The 10,013-nt window shown below is 36.4% G+C and overlaps 1 non-coding gene across 1 annotated transcript; it reads left to right on the top strand.

Annotated features, from left to right (window-relative positions):
• Nucleotides 1-273: 273 nt before the first annotated feature.
• Nucleotides 274-380, top strand: LOC114238007 (U6 spliceosomal RNA). The gene has a single exon (XR_003623449.2). It is a non-coding gene; the product is annotated as a U6 spliceosomal RNA (small nuclear RNA).
• Nucleotides 381-10,013: the final 9,633 nt, after the last annotated feature.

The following is a 10,013-nucleotide window of genomic DNA, read 5'->3' as shown; positions in this document are numbered from 1 at the left end:
CAAGAGATAACAGAATGATATTTTTAAGGTGTTGTTAAAAGAAAATAACTGCCAACTTAGAATTCTTTAACCAGTGAAAATATCCATACCAAAAAAAAAAAAAAAAGTCATTTCCAGAAAGAAAAAAAAAAAACTAAGAAATTTGTTGCCAGGAAAGATAGAAATGAATGAAGAAATAAAGTGCACTAGAAAGGGCAAATATGTGTGTAAAAATAAATAAATATTTACTTTAATAAAAACACAATATTACGTGAGAGTTAAAATATAAGTAAAGTGCTCGCTTCGGCAGCACATATACTAAAATTGGAACGATACAGAGAAGATTAGCATGGCCCCTGCGCAAGGATGACATGCAAATTTGTGAAGCGTTCCATATTTTTTTGATTAAATTTCTTAATAACCATGAAAAAAATATATATAAGTAAAATTCATGGCAAGAGTAACAAAATATTGAAAGGGAACTAAAATATCTATAACTTCTAACATTATTGGAAAGTAATAAAAATAATAGTTATTATTGAACTATAATAAGTCAAGGGTACATATTGTAATCTCTGGGGTAACCATTAAAAGAATAGTAAAAGAATAAATATATGTCAAATAAATAGAGAGGGAAATGGAACAAGAAAAATACTTCACTAAGATATTAATGGTATTAATTTATTTATAAATAATAAAAGACACCAGAAAGGGATAAAAACAAAGAGAGGTGTTGAATAGGAAAAATATAATATAAAGATATAAATAAGTCTATATACATCAGTAATAACAAAAACATAAATGTGCTAAATACTAAGACTATGGATGAGTTAAAAAGAAAATATAACTACATGTTATTTATTAGAGACACACTTTAAATATAAACACACAAAAGGTTGAAAATAAAGGGGTAGAGAAGTATATCCCAGTAACCCTCACCCCCCAAAAAAGGTGGAATATCTATATTAACTCCAAAAATGTACACTTTAAGCAAAAGGCATTACTAGAGATAAAGATGTACATTTCATAATAAATATTAATAATATAAAAATTAACTAAATAAAATAATTATGTTAGACTTCTTTTAGAAGCCATGCAAGGAAAAAGAGAATGGAGTGAAATATTTAAAGTGTTGAAAGAAAAAAAACAAACAAACCAATCAACATAGAATTCTGTACCCAGCAAAATTATTCTTCAAATGTGAAAGAGAAACAAAGACTTTCTCAGGTAAACAATAATGAGGGAATTTCCCACCAATAAATCTGGCTAGCAAGAAATGCTAAAAAGAAGTTCTTCAGAGAGAAGGAAAATGATACAGGTCAGAAAATCAGATTTATATGAATAAAGGAATATTAGAGAAAGAGCAAATGAACTTAAAATAACATCTTTTACTTTTCTTATTTTTAACTGATCTAACAAATAACAGTTTGTTAAAAAAATAGTAACAATGATGATTATAGCTTACAGATAAGTAAAATATATGACAGTAAGTTATAAAGTAGGGGAGGGAGAAATTGGTAATACTCTGTTATGTTACCTGCACTACCCATAAAGCAGTATAGTATTATTTGAAAGTGGACTGAGATAGTGGCAAAATCTAGGTCTGCCACTTAAACATATTTTTAAAGAATTATAATTGATATGCTAAGAGAGAAGAGGAAAGGGAATCCTATAAAATGTTCAATTAAAACCAAAAGGCAGAAAAAGATGTGAAAGACAAATAAAAGGGAAAAAGACAAGGGCAATGAATAGGACCCAGTTACAGAGGTGGTGGATACTAATCCAGCAATATAAACAATAGCTTTAAATTAGAATGGTCTAAATACAACAATTAAAAGACTATCAGAATAAGTTAAAAAAACCACCACCACCAACAAGACCCAACACTATGTTTTCTATAGGAAACCCATTTTAAATATAAAAACACAAATAGATTAAAGGTAAAGGAATACTGCATGTTAAGATGGTGGCAGGGGAGGACATGGAGTTCATGTCTCCCCACAACGAGGGTGCCTGCTGGATGCTGGTGGGGGACTTCGAAGCCCAAGGAGACAGGAGGAACCCCCAAGCAACCGGGTAGGATGAGGGAGGAGTGAGGGGGGAAGACTAGTGGAGGCCGGACAGGACCAGCACCGCTAGGGGGTATCTGGGAAGGGGGAGGGTTTCCTATGCCTGGAGGGAACCTCGGGGGCTTGGAGGATCGGGAGGAGCTAGTGGGAACCTGCTGTAGAACACAGGGAGCTCAGCTCGGTGCTGTGTGATGACCTAGATGAGTTGGATGGGGGTGGGGGGTGGGAGGGAGCTCCAGAAGGAAGGGGATATAAGTATACATATAACTGATTCACTTCATTGTACAGCAGAAACTAACACAGCTTTGTAAAGCAATTTTACTCCAATAAAAAAAATAAGAGAAAAGAAAGGGATGGTGAAAGATATACTACACTAACACAAACAAAAAGAAAAGAGAATGGCTGTATTAATTGCAGACCAGTAGAATCAAGAGCAAGGAAAAGCATCAGTGATTAAGAGGATATTATGTAATATTAAAGAGGTCATGTCTCCAAGAAATTATAACAATTCTTAACATGCATAAACCTAGCAAGACAGCATCAAGATACATGAAAGAAAAATTGGCAGAATTGCAAGGAGAAATAGAAAATTCCACTATTATAGCTGGAGACCTCAGCACCCCTCTATCAGTACTTAACAGGTCCAGCAGGCAAAAAGAATCAATAAGGATATAGTTGCATCAAACAGCACCATCAATCAACTGGATCTGACTGACATTTATAGAATATTTCATCCAACAATAATAAAATACACATACTCCTCATGCCCACGTGGAACATTCACCAAGATAGACTGCATCCTGGGGCAGAAAACGCACCTCAGCAAATTTTTTAAAGTAGAAATCATACAAAGTATGCTTTCAGACTACAATAGAATCAAACTGGAAATCAATGACAGAAAGAGAGCTAGAAAATACAAAAATATTTGAAGATTAAACAACACACTTCTAAATAACACGTGGTCAAAGAATAAGTCTCAAGAGAAGCTAAAAATATTTGGGACTAAATGAAAATGAAAATACAACTTATCAAAATTTGTAGAATGCAGTAAAAACCATGCTATAAATATTAATTTATAATATTAAATGCATACATTAGAAATGAAGATCTAAAATCAATTATCTAAACTTCCATTCTAAGAAACAAGAAAACAAAGGAGAAAATTAAATCCAAAGTAAAGAAGAGGAGATCAAGATGGTGGACTAGAAGGACATGGAGCTCACCTCCTCCCACAAATACATCAAAAATACACCTACAAGTGGAACAATTCTTACAGAATACCTACAGAACACTGGCAGAAGATCTCATATAATCAAAGTTGCAAGAAAGATCACTAGATAACCAGGTAGGACAAAAGAAAAAAAAAACAAAAAAAGAGGAATCTGGATGGGATTGGTGCCCATGGGATGGAGCTGTGAAAGAGGAATGGGACTCTCAGCCTGGGAAAGCTTTTTACTGATGGGAGATCAGCCAGGACACAAAGGGAGCTTCAGAGGCTCAGAGGAGAATGCAGCAGCTGGATTCTGTCAGGCAGAACAGAAAGAAACCAGCACAGACAGTCCTGGCCACCTCCCTGCACTTCCCAGAACAAGACACACATCTGTTGGTGCATACAAGGGCTGAGAGCTGAAACTCGGGCTTCAGTAGACAGACCTGGCGAGAGGACTGGGGTTGGCTGCAAGGAGACAGCCTGAAGGGGCTGGAGTGTGGTCTGAGGTGCAACTGGGGGTGTGCAGAGGATGGAACCCATGTCCACCATAGAAGGCCCATTGTAAACAAAGGGAGGGGCAGGGTGCAGCCATAGCAGCTTCATTCTTGGTATGCTCACAGCAGGTCCAGCTCCACCTCTATGAACTCTAGGAGTATGCAGGCATGAGCAGGTTGCCCACACAAAGAGGCTGGGCTGAAATCTGAGCTGATCTCCAGGGGCCACGTGACTTCATAACCAGAGCTGAAATCTGAGCAGTGCTCCAGGGCTGTCGATCCATGGATTTACTCCATGAGCAACACCAGCTGGACATCTGAGTAGATTACTGGTGCTCCCACTGCTGGGGCGGGTCCAGTGTTAGTGGCTGTGGGTTTTGCTGGTGAACACACCTGGAGGCAGGCCAGGGTCTGTGCTGATTCCAAATATCCCTTGGTGGGCCCAGGTGCATGGCTACTGTGGTCCCAGTGCCAGACTTCAGCAGATCCGCACCAAGAGATCTGTGCTGATGGCTTTGTGAGCACAGAGCCTGGGACACCCAGGCCAATTGCCTGCATCCCCACACTTGAGTTGGGGCCAAGGGCATGCCATCAACAGTGTACTTTGTGAACCTGCACAATAGGTGACAAGCAACACCACAGAGCACACTTCCCAATGGACAGCTCCTATGGAGGAATACTCAGTGGCTCCTCTCCCAGAAGAAGCACTCCAGTCCCACCCACCTCACACCACAGCTCAGAAATGGATCTGGGGGCTTCTACTGCAACAACTGGGGAAGACTCCTGACCTGACAGGATTGTGACAACGATAGAGAAAACTCATTTGCCAAGACAAAAGGTGAGCTAAAGGCAATAAATAGCAAACTGAATATTGCAGAAGAATGAATAAGTGATCTGCAAGAGAGAATAATGGAAATCACCCAATCCAAATAGCAGACAGAAAGACGAAAGCAATATACGAAACCTATGGGATAATATACAGCATCCATATCTACACATAATAGGGATCCCAGAAGGAGAAGAAAGAGAAAAGGGGATTGAAAATGCATTTGAATAAATTATGGCTGAAAATTTCCCAAACTTAGAGAAGGAATCAGACATCCAGGTACAAGAAACACAGAGGATCCCAAAGAAGATGAGCCCAAACTGACATACACCAAGAAATATTATAAATAAAATGACAAAAGTTAAAGGTAAAGAGAGGATTCTAAAAGTAGCAAGAGAAAAACAAAAAGTTATTTACAAGGGAACCCCCCCATACGGCTATCAGCTTACTTCTCTACAGAAAGGTTGCAGGCCAGAGGGGAGTAGCAAGATATATTCAAAGTCCTGCAAGGGAAAAAACTGCAACCTAGAATTCTCTATGCAGCAAGATTATCATTTAGAATAGAAGGAGAGATAAAGAATTTCACAGAAAAGCAAAAACTCAAAGAATACAGCAATACTAAACATATCCTCAAAGAAATATTGAAAGGTCTTCTCCAAATAGAAAAGAAGCAAGAAACTATAGGAAAGAGAACATCACAATTGGAAAGTAAATCACTTACTCCAGTACACAGATTAAAAACAACAAAAACAACAACAAAAGCAAAAAAAAAAAAAAATCTTGTGAAAGCAATGAAACCTAGAATGAACAGCAAAAGGATAAGCATGAAGATGTTAAAGAGGACATCAAAATCATAAAATGTGGGGGAGGGGAGTAAGAAAATGTAGGGGTTTTTTTTTAGAATGTGTTTGCACTTATATGACTACCAGTCTAAAGCAAGTAGGTATAGTAATGGGATAAAATACTTGAAAATCAGGGTAACCACAAATGAAAAACATACAATAGATTTACAAACACCAAAAAGAGGAGAACACAAGAATAATACAAAGAAAACCATCAAGTCACAAAAGGAAAACAAAAGGAAAAAGAAAGGAAAAATGAAAAAATACAAAATCAAATAGAAAACAAGTTTAAAATGGCAATAAATACATATCAATAATTACCTTAAATTGTCAATGGACTAAATGTGCCAATCAAAAGACATAGAGTGGCAGATTGGATAGTAAAGAACCTACAGTACACTGCTTACAAGAGACCCAATTTAGGATGAAGGACACACAAAGATTAAAATGGAGGGGATGGAAAAAGATATTTCATGTGAAAGTAAATGACAAGAAAGAGGGGGTAGCAATACTCGTATCAGAAAAAGTATACTTTAAAACAAAGGCCATAAAGAAAGATAAAGAACAACACTTTAATTCAATATTCCATGATAAACCATAAGGGAAATGCCTATGAAAAAGAATATATATATGTATAACTGAATCACTTTGCTGTACAGCAGAAATTAACACAGCAGTATAAGTCAACTATACTTCGATAAAATAAATTTAAAAAAAAACTACCCATAAAAAGGACAATATATAATGATAAAAGGATCAATACAAGAAAAGGTTATTTCACCTGTTAACATACGTAAATCCAATATAGGAGCACCTAAGTACATAAAACAAATCCTAACAGACAGAAAAAGAGAAATTGATGGTAATACAATAATAATAGGAGACTTTAACACCTCACTGATAACAGTGGACAGATCTTTCTGGGACAATATCAGTAAGGCAACAGAAATCCTAAATGATAAAATAGAGCAGTTAGAGTTTTGATATTTTCAGGATGTTATATCCAAAAAAAGCAGAATACACATTCTTTTCAAGTGCACATTCTCTAGGATAGACCACATACTGGGACATAAAATAAGCCTCAACAACTTTAAGAGGATAGAAATTATTTCAAGCACCGTTTCTGACCACAACCACAAGAAACTAGAAATCAATCACAGAAAGAGAAATGAGAGAAAAAAAAAAAGAAACAAAAAACAGTTACATGGAGACTAAACAACATGCTACTAAAAATCCAATGGTTCAATGATAAAATCAAAGAGGAAATTTAAAAATACCTTGAGACAAGTGACAATGAAAACACAACCATACGAAATCTATTGGATGTACCAAAAGAAGTCCTTAGAGGGAAGATCATAGTGATACAGGCCTTCTTCAAAAAACAAGAAAAATCTCAAATAAACAACCCAACCTACCACCTAAATGAATTATAAAGAGAGGAAACAAAAACCTAAATTCAGCAGAAGGAAGGAAATAATAAAGATCAGAGAGGACATAAATAAAATAGAGATAAAAATCAATAGAAAAAAATCAGTAAATCCAAGGGCTGGTTCCTTGAAAGGGCAAACGAAATAGACAACCTCTGGCCAGGCTCAACAAGAAGAAAAGAGATGACCCAACTAAACAAAATAAGAAATGAAAGAGGAGAAACAACAACTGATACCACAGAAATACAAAAAAAAGTGAATACTATGAACAATTATATGCCAACAAATTTTACAACCTAGAAGAAATGGACAAGTTTCTAGAAACATACAGCCCACCAAAACTGAATCAAGAGGAAACAGATAACTTGAACAGACTGATCACTACAAGTGAAATAGAATATGTAATTTAAAAAACTCCCTGCAAGCAAAAGTCCAGGACCATACAGTTTCACTGGAGAATTCTACCAAACATACAAAGAAGAACTTAAACCAATTCTTCTCAAACTCTTCCCAAAGACTGAAGAGGAGGAAACACTCCCAAAGTCATTCTATGAGCCATCATCACCCTGGCACTAAAACCAGACAAGACAGTACCAAAAAAGAAAATTACAGGCCAATAACTTTGATGAATATAGGTGCAAAAGTCCTCAACAAAATATTAGCAAACTGAATCCAACAACACATGAAAAAGATCATACACCATGATCAAGTTGGGTTCATCCTAGGGTCACAAGGATAAATATACAAATCAATCAACATGATATACCACATAAACAGAAGAAAAGACAAAAAGCACATGATGTCTTAATAGATGCAGGAAAAGCATTTAATAAAATTCAACATCCATTAATGATTAAAAACTCTTGCCAAAGTGGGTTTAGAGGGAAAATATCTCAACATAATAAAAGCTATTTATGACAAACCCACAGCCAACAAATACTCAACAGGGAAAAGCTGAAAGCCTTCCCACTAAAATCTGGAACAAGACAAGAATACTCACTCTCACCACTTCTACTCAACATTGTTTTGGAAGTCCTAGACACAGCAATCAGACAAGAAAAAGAAAGAAAGTGTATCCAAATTGGAAGGGAAGAGGTAAAACTGTCATTATATGCAGATGACATGATACTATATATAGAAAACCCTAAAGACTCCACATAAAAACTACTAGAACTGATAAAATTATTAAGTAAGGTAGCAAGGTACAAAATTAACATACAGAAATCAGTTGCATTTCTTTATACTAACAATGAAACATCAGAAAGAGAATGTAAAAAAAAAAAAGCCTTTTAAAATCACGTCAAGGGAGACTTCCCTGGTGGCACAGTGGTTAAGAATCCACCTGCCAATGCAGGGGACATGGGTTCGACCCCTGCTCCGGGACGATCCTACATGCCATGGAACGACTAAGCCCAAGTGCCACAAATACTGAACCTGTGCTCTAGAGCCCATGAGTCACAACTACTGAGCCTGCACGCGCCACTTGTAAAGTACTGAAGCCCACACACTCTAGGGCCCATGTGCCGCAACAAGAGAAGCCACCATAATGAGAAGCCTGTGCACTGCAATGAAGAGTAGCCCCAGCTCACCACAGCTAGAGAAAGCCCACATGCAGCAACGAAGACCCAATGCAGCCAAAAAGAGAAGGAAATTCCCTGGTGGTCCAGTGCTTAGGACACAGTGATTTCACTCCCAGGGCCTGGGTTCAATCCCTGGTTAAGATTCCACAAGCCACGTGGCATGGCCAAAAATAAATACATAAATAAATAAAGATTTAAAAATCACATAAAAAATACTTAGGAATAAACCTGACCAAGGAGCTGAAAGACTTATATACTGATAACTATAAAACATTGATAAAGAAAACTGAAGATGATTCAGAGTAATTTAAATATATCCCATGTTCTTGGATTGCAAGAATTAATATTGTTAAAATGGTCATATTATCCAAAGCAATCTACAGGTTTAATGGACCCCAATCAAATTACCCATGACATTTTTCACAGAACTAGAACAAATAATCCTAAATTTTATATGGAACCATAAAAGACCCAGAATTGCCAAAGAAATCCTGAAGAAAAAGAACAAAGCTGGAAGAATAACCCTCCCAGACTTCAGACAATACTACAAAGCTACAGTAAACAAAACAGCATGGTAGTGGCACAAAAACAGACATATAGGCCAATGCAACAGACTAGAGAGCCCCCAAATAAACCCACACATCTACACAATTAATCTATGACAGAGGAGGCAAGAATATACAATGGAGAAAAGACCATGTCTTTAACAAGTGGTGCTGGGAAACCTGGGCAGCTGCATGTAAATCAATGAAGTTAGAACACTACCTCACACCATACCCAAAAATAAACTCAAAATGGCTTAAAGACTTAAATAGAAGACAGGACACCATAAAACTCCTAGAAGAGACTATAGACAAAACATTCTCTGACACACATCGTAGCAATGATTTCTTCGGTCATTGTCCTAAGGCAACAGAAATAAAAGCAAAAATAAACAAACAGGACCAAATCAAACTTAAAAGACTTTGCACAAAAAGGGAAACCATCAACAAAATGAAAAGATAACCTATGGAATAGAGAAAAGTTTTTGTAAATGATGCAATTGACAAGGGCTTAAAATCCAAAATACACAAACAGCTCATACAACTCAATAACAACAAAAACAACAACAACAAAATAATCAAATCAAAAAATAGACAGAAGACCTAAATAGACATTTATCCAAAGAAAACATACACACAGCCAATAGGCACATGAAAAGATGCTCAATATTGCTAACTTTCAGAGAAATGCAAATCAAACCTACAATGAGGTATCACCTCACACTGCTCAGAATGGCCTTCATTAAAAGTCTATAAATAATGAATGCTAGAGAGGGTGTAGAGAAAAGGGGACCTGCCTATGCTATTAATGGGATAGTAAATTGGTGCAACCGCTATGGAGAACAGTATGGTTGGTTGTTTCCCAAAGGGGAAAGGGTGTGGGAGAAAGGATAAATTAGTGATTTGAGATTAACAGATACACACTAATATGTATAAATTAGATACATATAACAAGATTCTACTGTATAGCACAGGGAACTATATTCAATATTCTGTAATAAACCATAATGGAAAAAATATCCATAAGAATATATATATATATAT

This window comes from Balaenoptera acutorostrata, chromosome 1 (genome assembly GCF_949987535.1).
Source record: "Balaenoptera acutorostrata chromosome 1, mBalAcu1.1, whole genome shotgun sequence".
Classification (NCBI taxonomy): Eukaryota; Metazoa; Chordata; class Mammalia; order Artiodactyla; family Balaenopteridae; genus Balaenoptera; species Balaenoptera acutorostrata.
Note: the sequence above shows the minus strand (reverse complement) of the source record. Positions and strands in the feature narration are given on the sequence as shown.